This window comes from Watersipora subatra, chromosome 6 (genome assembly GCF_963576615.1).
Source record: "Watersipora subatra chromosome 6, tzWatSuba1.1, whole genome shotgun sequence".
In the NCBI taxonomy this organism is placed as follows: Eukaryota; Metazoa; Bryozoa; class Gymnolaemata; order Cheilostomatida; family Watersiporidae; genus Watersipora; species Watersipora subatra.
This window is the reverse complement of record NC_088713.1, coordinates 1,015,940-1,037,345: the sequence shown is the minus strand read 5'-3', so window position 1 is coordinate 1,037,345 and position 21,406 is coordinate 1,015,940. Positions and strand designations below refer to the sequence as shown.

Below are 21,406 nucleotides of genomic sequence, written 5' to 3'. Positions count from 1 at the left end.
CACAACTGTTGTGTCACACATGAGAGCACATCACATATTACCCAACATATATAAAAAAGAGTCCTTGTTAGCTCATTTGTTTTTTAGGATATGATGCTACCTCGCAACGCTTGTAGGCTTATACTGTTTTCTGTTGGTAGGATTTTTACTGTTAAAAATGTGGTTGTGTCAAATTTGAGTTGATCCTAAAAGAAAGCATTTTTTTCTCTATCAGTTGACATGTTGTATGTTGTGTTAGGCAATCTCATTGCCAAGATATTTGAAGATTAAAATCGGAAAAATATGGTCGCCGTAAAAACGCTCAGGCCAAAAAAACATGCCCAGACTTGCCCAAAATGATGTCACAAGTGAATTTATCTGTCAATATATCTCGTATTCACATCGGCTATTTGCGATAAAAGTCTAGTCCTACGCGGCTCTATCGGCATATACTTTATTTTGTATTTGCTCATGTTGGTTAGAATAAAATTTTAAACCCTACTACAGATACATTATTATGAATGTTTCAAAGGCCTCAAATAACAAAAATTAAAAATTAGTCTTGCTCACTTTTTCTAAATGCTGTGTAAACATTTGAGTACCGACTACCAATTCTACCGGTCTACGGTAATTCTGTCAAGTTAACTGTATAATAAGGTCTTTGTATCAGCACACTTCCGCCGCTACCCACACTAACGATATACAGCCCGTGTCGTATAGGGACATGTCCCTATACGACACTGTATACAGCCTCCCGAAAGCCCCGCCCACATTATGTCCGTCGCCTATCCTTGGTGCGGGGCCGTATATCATTGCCAACACTGAAAACTAGTTTCTTACTACCTTTGAAAATAATATACATAGGGATAGAGTTTTAAGGATGAGAAGTCTGCTGCAAACTGGATTTGAACTCACATTCTCCAGCTCTGCGGACATCCATATACCGTATCCAATTCAATACAATATTCTGTAAATCATGTTTTGCATTATCGTCAACAATATAATGCTATTATATAATTTTTACAAGCAAAATATTTTCATCCCGGCATAAAGCTTTTATTAAAAATATTCATCAATTCGTGGCCACTCACATAGTTTTAGCTGTTACAATAAGACAAATTCATCTACTGCAAGAAACTTAAACAAAACATGGTTTATACAGCACACATTCAAGTCTCTCTTTTCCCTTTATGGCAGTTTCTATACTGACAAAGCTGCTTCGGATGGTGGGACGACATAAACATCCTGTAATCAGTAACACAAAGGCAATAAAAATATGTCATTCATAAATATGTCATTCTAAAGCGTATCTACTGAAAGCTTTCAAATTGGGAGTTTGATAGACTGCGAGTGTAATTTTAAAAACGAATAAACGTTTAACAAAGGCACAAGTACGCCAAGCCAACGATTCGGAGCTTCGGTTCTGGAAATTAAAGATTTGCATTGATCAATCGATTTTCTTCACTTTCTACAAGTGAAAAGTGAACATCTAAAGTCAAATCATGAATCTAATTTACTACATAAAACTGCCACAGAAAATTTGAAGCAAATGTAGCTAGGAGAACCGATAAAAAAACATAAAAAGATAATTAGTGATAGCAAAAATGTATAATTTTATTAATTAGTACATGTATTATTGAGTACTAAAATATTACCTTTAGTATATTCATCAATCTAAGCCATTGTATTGCTAGATGCTAAAGATTAGAAAGAAGCCATCAAAAATTCATTGTACATACGTATCTCGCACGCGCAGGAAATTACATTTCAGCCTCAAACAGGGAAATATAATCTGAATGTAAACTCAACAGGAAACTTTATAGGAGAATCATAGTAAAAGATAAATTTATCTCCATTTTCCAATCTTCCTCCGTAGAACTTTTACTACCTGATGCCAAGAAAACTCACAGTCACCTTCGCAGCAATTTTTACAATCATGTTGTTCGCCAATAAAATGTGTCGATCGAGTAATTCATTAAAGTAACGATGTTAATTAATTTAGTAAATATCGATGTTCATGCGATTTAATAATATAGTAATATTCCTAAATTTGAGATCACAGCCAACGCGTCTTACGACTGACAACATTTGTTACGGCCTATATAAAAATTCTACGCTGATGATTGACTAAGGAAGCTACCTCATATTTATCGCTCGTGGTTTCTTTTCAGATATATTGCTTGTGACGTCACGAAAGAAGCACCCGCTGGAACGTGAGCTTTTTAAAAGCGGGCCCCACTTAAATGCATATATCTCTGAACAGGGTTGGTCTACAAAGACAAAAGTGGCATCAAATTGTAGCTGATGTTTCAGCCTTTTATGGGTCTTAATTTAATTAAATCAAATTTTTTGACGCAACCACATCTTTAAAGCCTTTGTAAGATATATAGTTGGGGTCTGAAAAGTGAAAACATGACAAGCTACATCAAATTTACATACTTGAGCAGTAGCAACTGCTTTGCTTCAAGGAAAGCTTTTAGAAGTTAATTTCTTTTCAGCCTTTGAAGTTTTTCGTGACTCTGAGTTAGGAAAGAAAATTTTAGTTTACCAACGCAAGTGTGTTACTATGCTACATTGTTTTCATGATTGTTTATAAAAATAAAAAATCTCAGTGAGCCGCAGCACTACTAATGTAAGCATTGTTTATAAACTAGCTGAATGCATTTACTTGCCTAGGCATTCTCATTGCGCAAAACTAAAGATTACATTATCTCAAGGAGTATGAACATTGTTCAGAATTTTCTAACAACAGACTTTAAACTTACAGTGAAATGTTGATCACTTGCAACATTTTATTAATTTGCAGTTTTAATAATGTCTATTGAAACAATGCAACTTTTTGTGGTGTATACTTGTACTTTTAGATATAACACTAGACCCATTCAAACCAAGCTCTTGCTGATTAAACTCCGCTAATCAATTGTAATGCAATCAGACTGCTGATTTGTGTGAATGGTTCAGAGTTGTGATGCGTTAAATCTGTACTGTGTAATTGCAGCTCAGTAAACAGTAATTTTCCACCGCATTACAACTTTACAAGGCAAAATGGACATTTTCTGTTACTTAAACCGTGCTCCTACTGTAATTTTCCTACTTTCATCCGCTGCCTATTTACTTTCATGACTCATTACCTAAAATCCAGCAATTCATACATAGTACTAATGCACATACTTAAAAACTTGAAACTGCATGCGTACTGCAATTGTGAATTAGTATAAAAATGATACTGTGAACCAGCTGACACTACTGACTTTCTAAGCATCTGTACTGCATTGTACAAGATCGTCCAATACTATTGTTAGCACTACTGAACTTGTCTAGTAAGTCCCATATCATATTCCAGATTCCAATCATATAAGCTACAATATGCTAGTGGCGATCAACTTGTTTGCCTAATTACATTCAAATTTTAATACCATCCACATCTTGCAATTGTGTTGCAATTTTCAACACTATACTTGATTTTGGAATGATATTTCATGAAAATGTACTGTGCATGTATGTACAATCAACCGTAATGCAGAGGTTTTTATTGCTTGTAACACTACGAAATGTACCTTAGCAACACTTCCACTGTATCTAGCATTGCACACTGTGCAGAAGGTAATACTGTCACTGAATCAATACTCATTAGTATGCATTATAAAAGACTTGTACAGCATGTATAGTGCATACTACCCATAGTAAAAGTTTGTAATGCAATTATCCTGACAGCATCATGGCTGTGACACACTTACTAGTGCTACTGCACGGCTAATGCAAATATATAGATGTCTAGACTGGCAATTGTTGAAATTGCTATGAGCTTTATATCCAAGCACAAGTGAGGGCAGTGCTCATTAATGAGTAGTTATGTTTTCTCATAATGGTGACAACCCTGACCATGGTTTTATGTCAACTGTTAATCCGCTTAATCTGCAAGAATAACGTAATCCCCTACCAAAGCTAAGTGATTAGAATAACATAAAAATGTTTTGTGACCTTGTCTTTAAACCTTGCAGTTACATGATATTGACATGTTGGTATGAAGTTTATTTTACTGGCTAATGGAATAATTGGTAAAAGCAAGTGATGTTGTGTGGAAATAAAAGAAAAGAGCAATTATAATGACTCAAAAACTTAACAACTTTTAATAGCAAACCTTTTGTGAGATCAGGATATTTTGTGGCATCAAAGTTGCGGCATAGTATGCAGGATAGTCTGTTGACGTGCTTTAGACAACAGAGATTAAAAAAACCCGAGGTACATCGAGCCCAATTCTATACCTATCAAACATCATCAATCTGAAACAAAACTTGTGTAGTGTTTCTAGCTTTTCCATAGCTCTATCTAATAAATATGAAAAAAAATTAAATGAAACAGCAAGCAGTTGCAGTGAATAACTTTGTTATATATGCATAGGACATGATATGTTCTCATGATTGGCCTATGATTTACAGACTAGCTAGATAAAAGGGGTAGCGAGAGGGATTTTCTGTGTTATGAGTCATGGTTTAACATTACATAACCAGGCTTCATAATTGGTAGCTAAATGAAAGCAGTGGATGTCATTTGGAAACGACCTAGATACTGACATTTCAGTAGATGCTGTAATGCTGAGATAACATTTTACCAAATCTTTTACCTTGTATCAATGGTAGTGACAATTTGCCATTACACTGTGTCATCATAGCGCAGTAGCAAGTGATATTTCAGTGCAATCAAATCTTTTAATATGAGTAGGCTTTTACTTTATAGGCTTTAACATATATGTAATAAATTTAAATACTTATATTATTTTTAGCCATTTCTTAAACATATTTCTAGCAAACATCAGCCCCAGACTTCTTTGTTTTCAAGGTGTAATAGATAATTACTTCAACAGATGTGTCCTGACTATATAACAGGTACATTTTTATTAAATACTAATAATCTTTCCAGTCTTTGGTTGTTGGGATGAATAAGATGGAGAGCTGCTGCTGCTTCTGCTGCGATTGGTGTGGCTGAGACTAGGACTATTTTAGGCACCGAGATGTGCACTAATTCTGTTTAGTTTTACGCATTCTCGGCTCATCTTGGTCTACTGTCTCCTCTAGACCTGGCCAGTAAAGCGGCAGTTGTTGTCCTGAGCAATATGGCTTAACAAGCTTACCCTATTGGTGATAAAGCTTCTAAGTTTATAAATTTTTTTTTTGAAGTTTCAAAGTCTACAATATTTTCAATTTTATTCTACCAAGACGAGCCACAGAAGGCAACAAGGCAATTTTTTCTCAATTATTTTGTGTATTTCATTTTTAGCAAACTGTTGAACTTTTACACACATTAATATTTGTTACATTCACTGCCTATTTCTGATTTCATGTTTATTTTACAATTTATGGCTAATTCTATTCACTTGAGCTGCCTCTAAAACTTTTGCACCAATATGTATATTTTAATCTGTTAGAAGTATTTGCAACTGTTTTATATTGATTTACATGTCATGTAGTTCACAATGCAGACTTCACATTGAGCCAGTTGGGTTAAATAGAGTCACATGAACCACAACTTCTCATCATTAAATCTAGCTCTCCATTATGGCTTGTTGCCCTAGATAGGGCATGTTGCTGCAATCACGTAATTAACTTCAAATTGACTGATTTGAAAATAAATTCATTGCCGCTTAATGTTAGTGTTTTTTAAACTTCTCTCATTGACAAGCAGTTAGTCATGATGCATTTCGCTTGCCAATAGCTTGTGAAATGTGTGCTGTTTTTTAAGCATTGCAGAAAGCCTAAGATCTTCAAATAAATCCCATAGGCATACCAGATAGCAGAGATTACCAAAAGGGGTTGGCAAGGCATTAAAATCACTTGTATGGTTCAAACTTGTATGTCCTAGAACATGTTATACAATACAAAAATACTGTTTTTTAAAAATTGTGCTCAAATTTATGCACGCTTTCATCATTGCCTTTTAAACCAATAATTTGGCAAGTCTCTCCCAGCTATTGTTTTAAACATATATGTATATTGTCTATACATATTAGTGTACGTGCTGTAGCGTAGCGTATAAATTAAAACCATCAAAAATGTACAAGCCTGATAGTAAACTCTCTCTGTTATATTGAAATCATCAAAGAGTTACAATACTTTTTCTGCATAGGCTAAGGTAAGGCCTGCTTCAAACCTGCAGACAGCTGTGTAAACCCTGAGTCTTCATTTATCCAACAGCCAAAAAATTAAACAAATTACGTAGCTGCGTATGGGCATTCACCTAATTTAATTGTGCTGATAACCACATTTCTTTCTGTAGGATTTACTATCGCTTGCGTGAACTCGGAGTGCACTCGGGATCGAATCTAAGCTTCAAATCTAGCTCATTTAACTCATCTCATGTCAGCAACGCTTTTTAGTGCAAGTATTATCAATGGAGGACAACTGAGCTAGCAGAAGATCTATGTGGCTGCAAGTTTCTGATTTAGACCAACGTGAGTAGGATAAAACTGTATTTAAGAAATGAAACAGATAATGAAAGCAGCAGGTATGTGTGCTTTTGCTTTAGATTTTACTTTACCTTGAACTTTGGGGACTACATTGGGCTACAGGATTTGTTGTGGTCGCTCATCCAAAGTAACAAAAATATACGACTTTCAATGAAAGCTTGGATGACTGTAGCTTAACATTTGCTTCATACTCAAGTCAAGTCAAGCTCATATGTCAAGCGATTTTCAGGAATCGAGTGTTGCGATCATTGGTAGACATTGGTAGATATGCATCACTGAATAATTTTCCATTGCTAGCTGGTTGTCGGATGCATGCTTTACGTTATATCCTTAAAATCCCAAATTTTTCCAACTTCTCAAAAATTCAAGTGATTCAAAGATCTATAACAAAAGTTTAATTAAAAATGGTTTACAGAAAGAGTTTTTAATTGAATTCTGAAAGAATATATAATTTATATTGTAATACTCATACAAAAATTAGTTCCGTAGGCCTACTATATGCTAATCAAAGCTACCGTTTCAAGGCAAAGGTTAGCAGTAGTTAACCTTTCGGTATAGAGATTCAAGACAAAAAAATTCATGTAAAATAAACGTTTTATAATGCTAGAAGCCTAGAACTAAGTGCCAGCAAAGCTTTGCTAGCAAAGCTTTGTGAAGCGTATTAGATACACATGGCATGAGGAAAATCTGTTGCTGCAGATGTTTATATTATTGATTGATATAATTAATGTGGTTATGTAAACATTGACTGTAGCATATATTCTTTAAGGGGAAATATATATTTTGCCATAAGCCTTGTTTTTTTTTAAAACATTTTTTGAAGATTGACTAACCAAACATGAAACAGGTACATTAAAAATAATTAAGCTTTTCGTATACCCATTATTATGCTAGTTTGCAACGAATTTGCGTGTAGCCTATCATCAGAAAACTCAATGACCAAAATTTGCTTGATATTTCTCCAGTATCCTGCGGTACATGTATTGCCTCCAGCTAGCTTTAGCTTTCAGAGCCAGACATAGAACCCAGTTCAAGCAATAAAGGTCATAAACTAGTAACAAGCATTAATTAAACATCTCTTTGTATATAGCTTAGTGTATGGCATTATGTAATCTCATACCTGTTGGCTGTTTAGCTCAGAGAAAGAGCTAATCTCATCAATCACTGTCAACAGGGTGTCAACAATCACTGTCTCTGTTGGCTGGCACTGGCTACATGCATTACTCATGTGTCTTTGTGTAACTTGTGATGTACTCTCTAACTTGGTCCACATAAATGCATGATAATAATCAAATGTCTTTTTTTCTTGTAGAGTGTGACATTGTGTTTCGTAATAATGCTATAATGCCTGGCTTGCTCTTGGTTGCAGGTATGTACTGACAAGATAAAACAATCTGACTTTTTTTCATTTTTTTTCCAGGCTTTCATTTATATGGTCTCTAATTTAGACAACAACTGCGACGACTTAGCCTTTAGCTGTGCACTTTTCTTGTTGTTTTGTTATCGTTACTTATGCCAACAGAAAATTTAATATTCACATTGTTTTTATATAGTAATGATAATAGCAAAAAGAGTACAATTTAAAATAGTTTTTCTCTGTAATTACCAAAAATCATTTAGCAACCGATATAGTTCTAGTCATAACATTGAAATGAATATTTTCATGGTGTAGTATCCTGGTTAGCCTCTGAACCTTGAGTTAAATGTATTCTGTTTTTGTCTAATTTAAAAGTTTTGAGCTATTGAGACATACACTGACCCTCGTATAGAGATAAACCCTGTCTTTAACAATGATGATTTCAGCCAGCTTTCAATAACCTAACCAACAGACCTTACCCATTCTGTGTTGTGCTGTCCTTGTATTGTGGTTGGTTTTTGTTAGTGCAGAGTAGGTGAGAAGTAGGATACTTGAGCCAATAAAAGAGTTACATTTTTAATATGAAATAACTAAGGTTTTTTTGCGTTGTATTTATAATTTTGCATGCTCTTAGAGCTTGGTTAAGTGCATCGGTGAACATGGTTTTACTTTTGCTCTCTCAACTGCATTCAAATAATTTCATATAGTAAAGTCAATGGGCCATCTATCTTTGAAGAAAGATGCATGGGTCAGTATGGAGGATTCAGAGGCCACCACTTGAGGAAACTTGGGCATAAGGGCAAATTTCATGATCTTAGGCTATACATATAACTGAAAGCTTTTCATTTAATATCTTATTACAGCACTACCCATAACATTATTTGACGTATAGATTTTTGCTGCTTTCTTTTTATAAAACTATGGTATTGGCTAAAAGCGTAAATTGAATGGGTTATGATAAAATTATACTTGGCCGCTTGACCCATCTATCCGTTTTTGCGCTTGCATTGCAGTAGATTAGTTGGGCCAACTGGTCCAACTACCCTCATCCTTAATGGCCCATGTATAGCCAGCTTATAACTTTTGTAAAGTGCCATAACTCTCAAGTTATTTACAGATTAGTTTTAAATTTTGTCTCAAATCGGTTAAAAGATGTTTATTTATGTTAAAAACAAAAATTTGAGTAAACGTCATTCATTTGCTGCATGTTAAACCTGCTAGAATATTAAGTAAATTTACGAAACAGTACTGATGAAAGGTAACTTACCTCCATGCTTGACATTTTCACTTTGACAGAAACTAAGATGGCAGCAGTGACCTATTTTTGGACTGGACAATATTATACAAGCAATAGAAAACTAAAATAAAGTAAACAATTTCTAATAATGGGATACCTATGTATCCCCTGTTTCCATATATCCCACTTCTCCCCTAATATTTGTCCTGAGTAATTATACTCACTGGAAATGTGAGTTTATCTTCTCTCAATTTTTGGCATTAGAAAGTTTGAGTATTTTTATCATGTTTGCTAGAATTTTGACTTCTGAGTTCGAGTTTGGCACATGAATTATTGAAGCACAATGAATAAATGTTGGGATTAGTCGCTTGAAAGATGTGCGATACTCAACAACTATGCCTGCTATGGACTAATGCATCTATGGAAATAATTATAATTGTATTTTAATATCACAATTACTATTCTGGTGTTATGGATTAAATTAGGCTGCTGAAATATAACACTGGATATCTAACATGTTTCAGTCAATGCTACTTGCTAAATTAAGTTTGAGCAGGGTAGTGTTTTTAAAAGTTTACTCTCTATTCTTTGGATTTAAGATTCAATGTTTTTGTAGTTGTACCTGCAAAATGATAGAAAATCATTTTCACCTGTAATTACAATTTAAGTATATGGAACAGTACTTGAATTGTTCCATATACTTGAAGAAAGAGATAGAGATAAAGTTATAGCGACCAAAAAAGGTAATTGACATGGTATGGCTAAATATGACAGGGTTGTTATTCACTGCTGCCACATTCAAGGCAAGGCCAATGTTTTCACTGCGGTTTATCTAGTATTTTGCAATATTATCACAGATTCATTATACACGCATTATGTGGCTCTCGGAGCGAATAAGAGTCAGTCTTATAGGGCAGAGCTAGCTAGAGAGTGGCAAAACACACCTGTGAATAATAAAACTTGATCGGAAACACTCACTAGAACCAACATCTTCGTACATACATAAAGCACTAAGCTGGGACAAGAACCCACCAGAGCACGCAAGCCAATAATAGCTAAAGCTGAAGCAATAATAGTCATAAAAGCTGAAGCAAGCGGTAGAAATGTCAAGTGATTTGCAGGAACTGATAATTGCAGGGCTTTGTGAAGCGTATTAGATATGCATGACATGAGAAAAACTCTTTGTCGCGGATTTACATATTAATGATTTTATTGAATGATATTAATTCATTCGCACCTGCCTAATTTTTAGGCGATTTGCCCCAGATACCGCTGATTTTCGGAAAGTTGCCGTAATTCAAATTACTACTACAAAAAACAAACTTAAGATAATTTACTCATTTAAATTTCACAAGAACCAGCCAAATCTCCGTTTTCAAATTATATTATATTCATACAAACAACTCGTTTCCCTTTTATGTAGATTCATGCATCAAAGAAGGTAGTTTTAGGAAATTTCCAATTTTCAAAAAAATGTCATTTGCTGAAACAAAGTTAGATTTGCACCATAAAAATTGCAAAATATACTAAGTTTGACTGAAATTAGTTATTTATTACAGACAATACATAGTTATAAAGATTATTTATACAGATGTAGTTAGTCACGAACACGAAAATCATGAAACTTCAAATTTTTCCCAACGAGAAACTTTGAATTTTTTCTTCAAACAAATGCATAGCAAATCTATATGCCAATATAACACGAATAAAACTTCATGAAAATGTTTCAAATAATAAAAATATGTTCAATAACTCTGTTCTTGACTTTTCAGATATCATAGACAGCTCTCAGAACCAATATGATCCTATCGAAACTGAAAGATAACATCAGTCTGACTACAGCTGGCAGCGTGAAGAATGCATTTTTATTCGAGCATAACGATTCAAATTGGCAAAATTAAAAGTTAATAGAAACTTTGAAACATTAAAAATAATGTTTTAATTTGATTTATGCAGTCTTTCAGTGTCTTACCACTTTTTGATCTGCATATTTACTGCTGAAGTTGAAAAAAGATTATCACAAACGATAAAATTTCAAGTCAGCATGATGATTTCCGGTTTTGGTAGATATTGAGATAGGTGTACTAATCGGGTTATAACTTTTGTCGGAGATGTCACAGAAGCATATTTTAAAGTTTGTCTGATTGGCCAGAAATTTTTCTTTATAGCGAATTAAAAGTATTATTTTATAACTAAAAAATAATGATGCAAAGAGTTGGTAAATTTCAGACGCGAGTAAACACGCGTTGAGTGCCTGACAATGTTATAAATACGCATGTTAACTTGCGTTAACTCGCGCATGGGTGCGAATGAGTTTATCTGGTTATGTAAACATTCACAGTAGCAGATATTATTTGAGAGAAAATGACTATTTTGACTTAGCCTTGCTTTTGTTTGTAAACATTTTGTTGAAGATTGTCTAACGAACCATGATACAGGTACATGCAAAATCGTGAAGCTCTTCGTATACACATTAATATGCTAGTTTGCAAGTTTTTGTCTCGAGCTTTAGCTTTCAGAGCCAAACATAGAACCCCGTTCAAGAAATAAAGGTCTTAAACTAGTAAGAAGCATTATTTAAACACCCCTTTGTATATAGCTGAGTGTATGGCATTATGTAATCTCATACCTGTTTGCTGTTTAGTTCAGAGAAAGAGCTAATCTCATCAATCGCTGTAAACCACATGCTGGCACTGGTTACACTCATTACTCATGTCTTTGTCTAACTGGTGATGTACTGTCTAACTTGCCAACATAAATGGATGCTAATCAATTGTCGTTTTTCTTGTAGAGTCCGATATTGAGTTTCGTAATAATGCTACAATGCCTGGCTTGCTCTTGATTGCAGGTATGTACTGACCAGATAAAACGATCTAACTTTTTTCCATATTTTCTTTCCAGGTTTGCATTCATATGGCCTCTAATTTAGACAACAACTGCCAGGACTTAGCCATTAGCTGTGCGCCTTTCTTGTTGTTTTTTTTACTGTTACTTATGCCAACAAGAACTTTAAAATGGTATTGTTTCATATAACAATAATAACAACATAGAGTTACTACTTAGAATAGTTTTTCTCTGTTATTACAAAAAATCAAAATTTGCATTCAATATAGTTCTGGTGATAATATTAAAATGAGTATTTTTATGGTTTACTCTCATGGTTAGCCTCTGAGCCTTGATTTCAATGTATTCTGGTTTTGCTAACTGGAAGGTTTTAAGCTATTGAGACATTCACTGACCCTCCAATGAAAATAAAGACTGGTTTTAACTCTTTCGCTACCGTAAGCCGATATATCAGCTTTAGTGGTAGTTCAAGTACAGGCCGTAAGCCATATATCAGCTTTAGTGGTAGTTCAAGTACAGGCCGTAAGCCATATATCGGCTTTAGTGGTAGTTCAAGTACAGGCCGTAAGCCATATATCGGCTTTAGTGGTAGTTCAAGTACAGGCCGTAAGCCATATATCATCTTTAGTGGTAGTTCAAGTACAGGCCGTAAGCCATATATCGGCTTTAGTGGTAGTTCAAGTACAGGCCGTAAGCCATATATCGGCTTTAGTGGTAGTTCAAGTACAGGCCGTAAGCCATATATCGGCTTTAGTGGTAGTTCAAGTACAGGCCGTAAGCCATATATCAGCTTTAGTGGTAGTTCAAGTACAGGCTGTAAGCCATATATCAGCTTTAGTGGTAGTTCAAGTAAAGGCCGTAAGCCATATATCGGCTTTAGTGGTAGTTCAAGTACAGGCCATAAGCCATATATCAGCTTTAGTGATAGTTCAAGTACAGGCCGTAAGCCATATGTCGGCTTTAGTGGTAGTTCAAGTACAGGCCGTAAGCCATATATCGGCTTTAGTGGTAGTTCAAGTACAGGCCGTAAGCCATATATCGGCTTTAGTGGTAGTTCAAGTACAGGCCGTAAGCCATATATCGGCTTTAGTGGTAGTTCAAGTACAGGCCGTAAGCCATATATCAGCTTTAGTGGTAGTTCAAGTACAGGCCGTAAGCCATATATCGGCTTTAGTGGTAGTTCAAGTACAGGCCGTAAGCCATATATCGGCTTTAGTGGTAGTTCAAGTACAGGCCGTAAGCCGATATATCAGCTTTAGTGGTAGTTCAAGTACAGGCCGTAAGCCATATATCAGCTTTAGTGGTAGTTCAAGTACAGGCCGTAAGCCATATATCAGCTTTAGTGGTAGTTCAAGTACAGGCTGTAAGCCATATATCGGCTTTAGTGGTAGTTCAAGTACAGGCCGTAAGCCATATATCGGCTTTAGTGGTAGTTCAAGTACAGGCCGTAAGCCATATATCAGCTTTAGTGGTAGTTCAAGTACAGGCCGTAAGCCATATATCGGCTTTAGTGGTAGTTCAAGTACAGGCCGTAAGCCATATTTTAGTGGTAGTTCAAGTACAGGCCGTAAGCCATATATCGGCTTTAGTGGTAGTTCAAGTACAGGCCGTAAGCCATATATCAGCTTTATTGGTAGTTCAAGTACAGGCCGTAAGCCATATATCAGCTTTATTGGTAGTTCAAGTACAGGCCGTAAGCCATATATCAGCTTTAGTGGTAGTTCAAGTACAGGCCGTAAGCCATATATCAGCTTTAGTGGTAGTTCAAGTACAGGCCGTAAGCCATATATCAGCTTTAGTGGTAGTTCAAGTACAGGCCGTAAGCCATATATCAGCTTTAGTGGTAGTTCAAGTACAGGCCGTAAGCCATATACCGGCTTTTCAATATGGTTTCACTTTTCTTTTAATTATGAAGCCTATAGAACAGCTAGACTAATCAAATTTTGTCTCCAGTGAAACAACCTTGTTGCCAACTACTTGCTATCAATGTAAATATTTTTAGCTAAATATTGTCAACAAATCGCGGTGATAAATGTAGTGACCGTAAAACGATATATCGGCTTATCAATAGGGTTTCACTTTTCTTTTCATTGCGAAGCCTACACATTAGCTAGACCAATCAAAATTTGTCTCCAGTGAAACAATTGTGTTGCCAATCACGTGCACCTAAAAAATTTTTGTTTCAACTAATCCATTTCTAATTATTTTTCAAAACGGTGAAACCAGATCGTTATCGTCATAGCAAGGAAAAACACACTGCGTTCGTTCAACACAAATAAAACGTTCGATATTGTACAAGAGTAAAAATCACCTTGTAATTATCTTGTAGAAAATTTTGTTTTGAATAGGATGCATTTTACAGTAAAATGATATCTGCTTTTATTCTCGAGATATTGCTTAATTACTAGCGGTATATCAGCTTTTCAAAAAGTTGGTTCATTAATTTGGGCAGAATATTCATTCGGTAAGATTTTAATGTGGTAGTGAAAGAGTTAAAGGTTTACTTGCATCAAAATTTATATTACAGTTATTTAGTATGGAAAGATTAACCAAGTCTTACTTTGTTGTGTTGTAGGTGGAAAATATTTTACTAACTATATTTTTCCAGTATATTTTGAGTCATGAAATGATGATGAGCGTGTGCTGGATGGATATGATCTGTAAATTTTTTTACGAGTTTTTAAAATTGTACAAAAGTTTATAGTTTCAGCCCGAACAATGGTGAAATACCATTTTTTTTTGTTTGATGACATCGGTGGTAGGTTTTTTACTAGTGTTTGATCAAATATCATTATACTATTCTTTGGATCGCTGAAAATATTGCCCAGGTTTACTGACACGCATTGATAAGATCGGCAAGGATCAAAGCGTTAAAACTTGACATATCATCAATTCATGAATTTTTACAAGTTTATATTTATATTTAACGACTATGGTATTATCTTATTGACATGGAATTACTTAATTTATTTGAAAATTTTAGCACTTTAACTACCAGAGGTGCGAGCTGTCTACTGACACAGGCTTGGGTAATATTTCATAACAAAGGCTAGTACAAAGCCATTTGCCCAGCTGCTTGCATTGAAAGCTGCTCATCCATAACAGCTCATGTATTGCTTTCCAGTTGGCAAGCACTTTATGTATGCCTATATCAAATTTATCGGCATGTCCACCAACATATCAACTGGTCGTGGATCAGTAGTTTGTTATCTGTTTAGGCCTACGTAGTCATTAAAGTCATCTTTCCTGAGAGATGTTACAATGATGAACAGATCTCAAATGCTAGTTCAACGCTTCTTCCCAGTCATTGGACGCGTAACCAACCTGATTTTCAAGGGCTGGTAGGTCATCCTTAACTAGTTCACTTAATAAGCTTTTTACTCAATGACCTCGCATAGACCTTTCAACACATTGGTTTCAACACTTGTTGCCATTTGTCTGTTGCTTTGAATTTCTTTGCATAAAGTGAACCTTTTTGCGGTATAATTTTAATTTATTTTAGACTTGATCGATACCCCAAACTTTTTTTTTAACTTTTGATAAACGCGATAATAATACCTCAAAAAAATACCATAACGCATCTATTTTGATGCAACAACACTCTATCTTTCAGTCCTACTCCCATCCTTCAATAAAAAATGGCCCTCAATTTTTCAAACAATTGCTTTAAGTGGTCTCAAATAGCAGTACCATTAAAATAGAGTTAGCATTCAAATATAGGTTTAACGGTAGCCCACTTTCAACATGTCTGCAAATACCAAATAAAAGGTGGTCAGAGGCTCAATGCATAAAGTGGTCATCAACTTTCTTACTTAATATTATGTTACAAACATTTTACTTTTGTAGAAGTTGTTTGATCTGGAGAATAAAGATGAGCTCTCCACACCGAACTATAGTCCCTCGATCATTTCCTCATAGAACCAATCATATCGGTCTACAAGTTTTTAAAAAAGCTAAAGGGTGAGTTGATGAGCCCTTGTTTTTTTAGTCTTGATCTTTTGATGATTATAGTTGGCTCTGGAGACTGCAGTCATTAATTACATTGGGCAGTTGGCTAAACCAAAATACCATAGCACTGGCAATCAAAAAAATAACTAAAACAATAGTTAGGATGCAAAATACTAATGTATGAAGTTGTATGTACAAATTATCCGTTTTTTATATTTATGTACAGTATTTCAACTATGTATAAATTTAGTATAAAGTTTATTAAAATATTATAATTAAATATTAATATTTAAATGTTAATATAAAAATATTAACCATTTTTGCAAAGTTTGACTGATTTTTTTAATGAGTTTAAATTGGGTTCTCAGAATTGAAACGTTTTAAAACACAAGCAGGTTTGTACGTAGTCCATTAACTGAGTGCATACAACAGGCTGTGCAGTGCAGCTCAGCACAACGTACGCGTTTAGCCAAGATCAATGTTCTATGGCTCTTACAAAGTTTTCCGTACAAAACACTTTTTTTAGTGAGTAGCTGATTAATTGATTAATTGATTAATGGATTACTGATTGCTTCCTATTTTATTAGCAAAAGAGGCCGAGAACACGGCCGAGCTCAGACTGCAACACACTTTTAGCTTTTTGTTCGCATCTTTAGATGTAAAATTTTCTGTTGATTGATGTGTATATAAAAAATCTCATAGGCGGCGGGTTCAAAAATAGGGGCCATGCTAACCTGAGGGCACACTTCATTCATTGGTGAAAGTTAGGTCTTTAACAAAAGCCATTACATTTATGAGAATAGCGATTTGTATACCAAAATATGTTGTATTCTAATAAATAGTGTATTACGTTGTTCTATATAGAACGATATGGTAATGATGCTACCATATCACTACCAGGCACACTGGCTTTTTAGCTATAACTAAAAAACAACTTGTATTAACCGTTTTAGGCAACACTCTTGCTCACCTAAATTCTGGAGTTTTCTGTTCATGTAATAATATTATGTTTTCCAAACTATGATACAATTAAAAGTGCTCTTGTGAATCCTGGTCATCAAATGTTTTTAGCATTTTTTTATAACATCAAGTGGCAATTAAATTTTCCTATTTAATAATAATAATTTATTGTGTTTTCCAAACTATGATACAATTAAAAGTGCTATTGTGAATTCTGGTCATCAAATATTTTTAGCAATTTTTTTATAACATCAAGTGGCAATTCAAATTTCCTATTTTCCAGCAAGATCAATAAATTTTTAACCCCTCTTAGCATTTTCAACATATTGAAGAGTGAAGTAATAATTTGTGGACATGATCCACAATAATCATGAACTTGTGGTATGACTCTTACTCTGTTTCTTACATCAAGCCTGCTTATAAACATGCTGTCAAAATGCAATTGCATTTAAAGGTCGACTCGCAACAAAATTTACATTACAGTTATTTGGTATCAAAAAATTCACCATGTTTTACTCTACTGGGTTGTAGGTGCAGAATTTGTAGAATGGTAATTACAAGCTCTTAAAAGCTCAAAAATGAACAGTTAATCGCAGCCATCAGGAAAACATCGTAGGTTAGAATCCCTGTATTTTGATTACGTACTCAACTCAATGTAGTTATTGTTCTGACATGCAGTGTTATCACGTAAAATTAAAGGCCAATCACAGCCTCGGTATAAAACGTCTCGTAGCACTAGTTTATGACAAACACTTCGGGTTCTACCGGGAAGCTCTCATCAAATATACATGCTCAATTATAAATGCTCGCTACTTTACAATTTTTTCAGCTTGGTGTAATTTTTTTGTCGTAATTTGATCATGTGACCCATAATTCCTGTCAAAAAGCATGAACAATTTCTGCAGAATCCTTTGACTATCGCAGGTGACCAACAGGCTCCTCATGTCATCAGAGGATGGTATACATTCCTTCGAACTAAAGTTAAAAAATAAAATAATTTTTAGGCGAGGTTTTGAGATATCAGTGCTCAAAGTGACAGCATTACAATGATCAGGAAATAGTCACCTAAGGACAATAGACATGATTTATTGAATACATGAGGTAAATTTGTAAAAATATTTTGACAAATGAGGTTGCAAAAAAGTTTAAACAGAAGCCATCCTTGCGCAACTTACACCCCATTTTAGCCGTTTCGTAAAGGGATTCCAACCTATGACGTTTTTGTGATGGCTGCGATTAACTGTTTGCTTTTGATCTTTTAAGATCTTGTGATCACTTTTCCCCATATTTTGCACTTACAACACAGCAGAGTAAGATACGGTAAATGGTTTGAGACTAAATAACTGTAATGTAAGTTTTGTTGCAAGCTCACCAATAATTTACGCATAAATTGTCTCAGTTATTTTTTTAATCATTTAAGAATTAAATTAGCTATAATAATAATTAGCTCGATTAATATTAAAAGCTTGGAAACCTCTGGTATTGTTTTTTTTTTGAATTATACACGTATACAATATGATTCTCAAATACAGCAAAGCATGACGTAAAAGTAATACAAAGCAGATTTTACACTGATTGCTTCTGTTTTCTTTTGACGAAGCTGTTTCAGTGCGAATCAAATTGTTCAACTCCTGAGCTACTGTGAACCTAGTAGGACAGTAAAGATAGTCAAAGTGTTTTCGCATAACCAAGTGCTGCATGATGTGGCTTTGTCAAGCTTTTGTACGAATGGGTCGCAATCTCAAAAACCATGGTCAAGTCGCAAACCATGAAGTTGAGTTATCCGACTATAAAGCTGCACTAACTGAATAAGTAATACATTTTTTTTAGATATACAGCTATTTCTATGACAACCAGCTACAATCTGTTTAGATTTTTAACTTCAGCATAATTTTCTGGATATAAATTCAGAAATCTAGATAAATATCACAACATCTTGATTGATATTGGTTGCTATGACATTTTGAAATGTAAACACAATTGTGCATTAGTTTTTGTTTCTCAAACTTCAACACTTGTTTTCTCGGAACTATGTTTTGGCATTAATGGTTTCAGCATTCAGCATGCATTAATTACATGCATTTAGTTTATTGACCATAAAACCTGCTGTAATTGAGGTAAAATCAAAATTTTGTTTTGCAAAATAGCTGTGAACTCACTCCTTTTGATAGTAGTGTAGATAACTCCCAATCTCCAATCACTGATTTAACCATGGTTTCTGAGATCATGACCCAAATTGTTTATGATTAGTGAGTAATTGACAAATTACTTTACTGTATATATACCTGAATGAAAAAAGCAATTGTTTGTATATGTTGAACCAATAAAAATATGTTTACAACCCAAGTGTAGTTTCGCTTTGCGAATACTTGCTTTATGACAATTTCTTCTTAGAAATGACAGTCATGTCGGAGGCATAAAAGCCACAAATTTTTACTAGTTTTAGTTCTATGGACTGGGTAATTTTATTGAGTAATAGTGCTGATGAGAGTAATTATTTTTATCAGTAATAATATATTGTAAACTAATAATATTCATGAATCATCTGACTCGAGTTTTATGCTCACCTCACGGTAATTTCAAAATGAACGAAAAGTGTTCCCTCTCATTCTGCAACACATTTTTTATAGTTTTCGCGGCATCAACTAACGTATTATTATACTGATTAATTTGCTATAAAAAGACTGTTAATAGATCATGTGGTTTAAAGTTATAACCATTTATACAGACTCATTTTAGAAATTAGGTGTCACTAATTACTTATGTCGCAGTAAAGAAATTCCTTTCGTAGTAAAGGAGTTGACGTTAGTTTGTTAAATACATCATGTAGTTACCACACTGTTTAGAACAAATAATGCTAATGTAAAACTACAATAAAAATATGTCATCGCTAACATAAATTTGCTACCAGTTTTAATTTTATATTATACTATATATTTTATATAGGTTTTGCATTTTCTATTAAAGGATTTTAAATGTTCCCAGGACAAAAAGAAGCCACTGCAACAGGCTTTTCATAGAAATGATTTTAAACTCTATCTTAGTATGATAGATATTTCTGTAACAAGTATTGATGTGGCTAATTGTGCCTAATACTTTTATACGCTTTTGACTAAGTCGAACAAATCTAGTTTGTTTCACTTTTACCACCTGCCTCAAGTCGGTGCAAATGATCATCAAAAATTTGATTTCTTTGTGCCGCTAAAAATGGCACATTAAATAAAATTTAGTTTGGTGAACACTCAAATATTGGTTAATTATTTGCCTTGCTAAAAACCGTAATAGACTCATCTGGATTACATGTACAACTTAGCTGCCTAGGTTGCTAACTCGTAGTTCCGTGGCTTGTTATCATTTTGCTTGTTAGGGAGTAGTAATCTTTTTAAAAAAATGAACCCGCTTTTTTTGTTGGAAACATACCATTCAAGCAGCAAATGTATGTCAGTGCTACTGCGCATTATGCTGGTTAATATTCTCAGCTTTGTTAATCATTCTTAGTATTGAATAAGTGTTGCTGCTTTTTGGTTTGTCTCTTTTTCCATATATATGTAACTATTATGTATGACTTTTTAGCTTCATGAAGCTGGTGCAGAGTTCTTACTAACCCTTTAGTGACCGCGGGCTTACGGCTGGAATTCCCCCAGCGCACCAGAGCATTTACTATGGTTATTTGAGCCTTCGATACCACTGCGTAAAAAACTGCATCAACTTTCATCAAAATTGAGGTAGATACATAAATTAACATGCACAAGAATGCTGAGAAATTTCTCTACAAGCTGATTTTTTTTATGTAGCTAGCTTGCATTTGCTTTCCTGCAAAACTCTCAATTCGTTGAAGCGACGAGTTTTTTTATTTTTGTCGGTCATTTTCAATTGTTTTTATATTTACTAAAAGCAATTTTGCAATGTTGTATAAATAATTCCTGCATGGATTTATATGTTCACAACAATTTAAAAAAAAATTAGTCGTCCAAGAGCATTGAAAGTGGAGTTATGAGCTCCAATGTATAGCGGGAGCGCCACTGGAAATGCTCAAGACGCCTTGTCCATAAGCAGCGCAAGACAGTCACCCGACAAGGTTGCTCCAACTTTTGTGCAAATTGGCACAAAACTGTGAATAAATATGCATCTGGAAGCTGAGAAATTTTCCTGCAGAATTAGATTTTTTCCTCCACACAGCTTGCAAAAACTTGGCAGCTAGACATATATAATTATATGCAGTTACGATTTTTTGCTCTAGTTTTTATGCATTTCTTGAGACTATAGATCTATGTAAAAGTTTTGCATATAAAGTCAATGCACAGGTTCATGTGTGCTGCAGCAAACATTAACCGATTGTGTGCAAGAAGAATTAAGTCGTGAGCCTATATTCACACATTTGGTGAAGCAGCAAAAAACATGAAGTAACATTTATTATGAGCAGAAACAGCAAATCATGGACTACTAGATTGCAAAACAATATGAGAACAGAACTTTTTGATTAGACCGCTGCTCTGAAGATGAAAGTGTGCAACAAATACAGCACACCAATGCACAACTAATACAATAGATTAGCAAATTTATGTAAAAATGCTAGCAATACAAAGCAGTGAAGCATTTGCGGAAACAATAAAATACC

The 21,406-nt window shown here is 34.4% G+C and overlaps 1 long non-coding RNA gene across 1 annotated transcript; it reads left to right on the top strand.

Annotated features, from left to right (window-relative positions):
- The first annotated feature begins 7,748 nt into the window (after positions 1-7,748).
- Positions 7,749-20,484, top strand: LOC137398937 (uncharacterized). The gene is made up of 4 exons (XR_010979070.1): positions 7,749-7,811; positions 11,828-11,884; positions 15,727-15,840; positions 20,362-20,484. It is a non-coding gene; the product is annotated as an uncharacterized lncRNA (long non-coding RNA).
- The last annotated feature ends 922 nt before the right edge of the window (positions 20,485-21,406 follow it).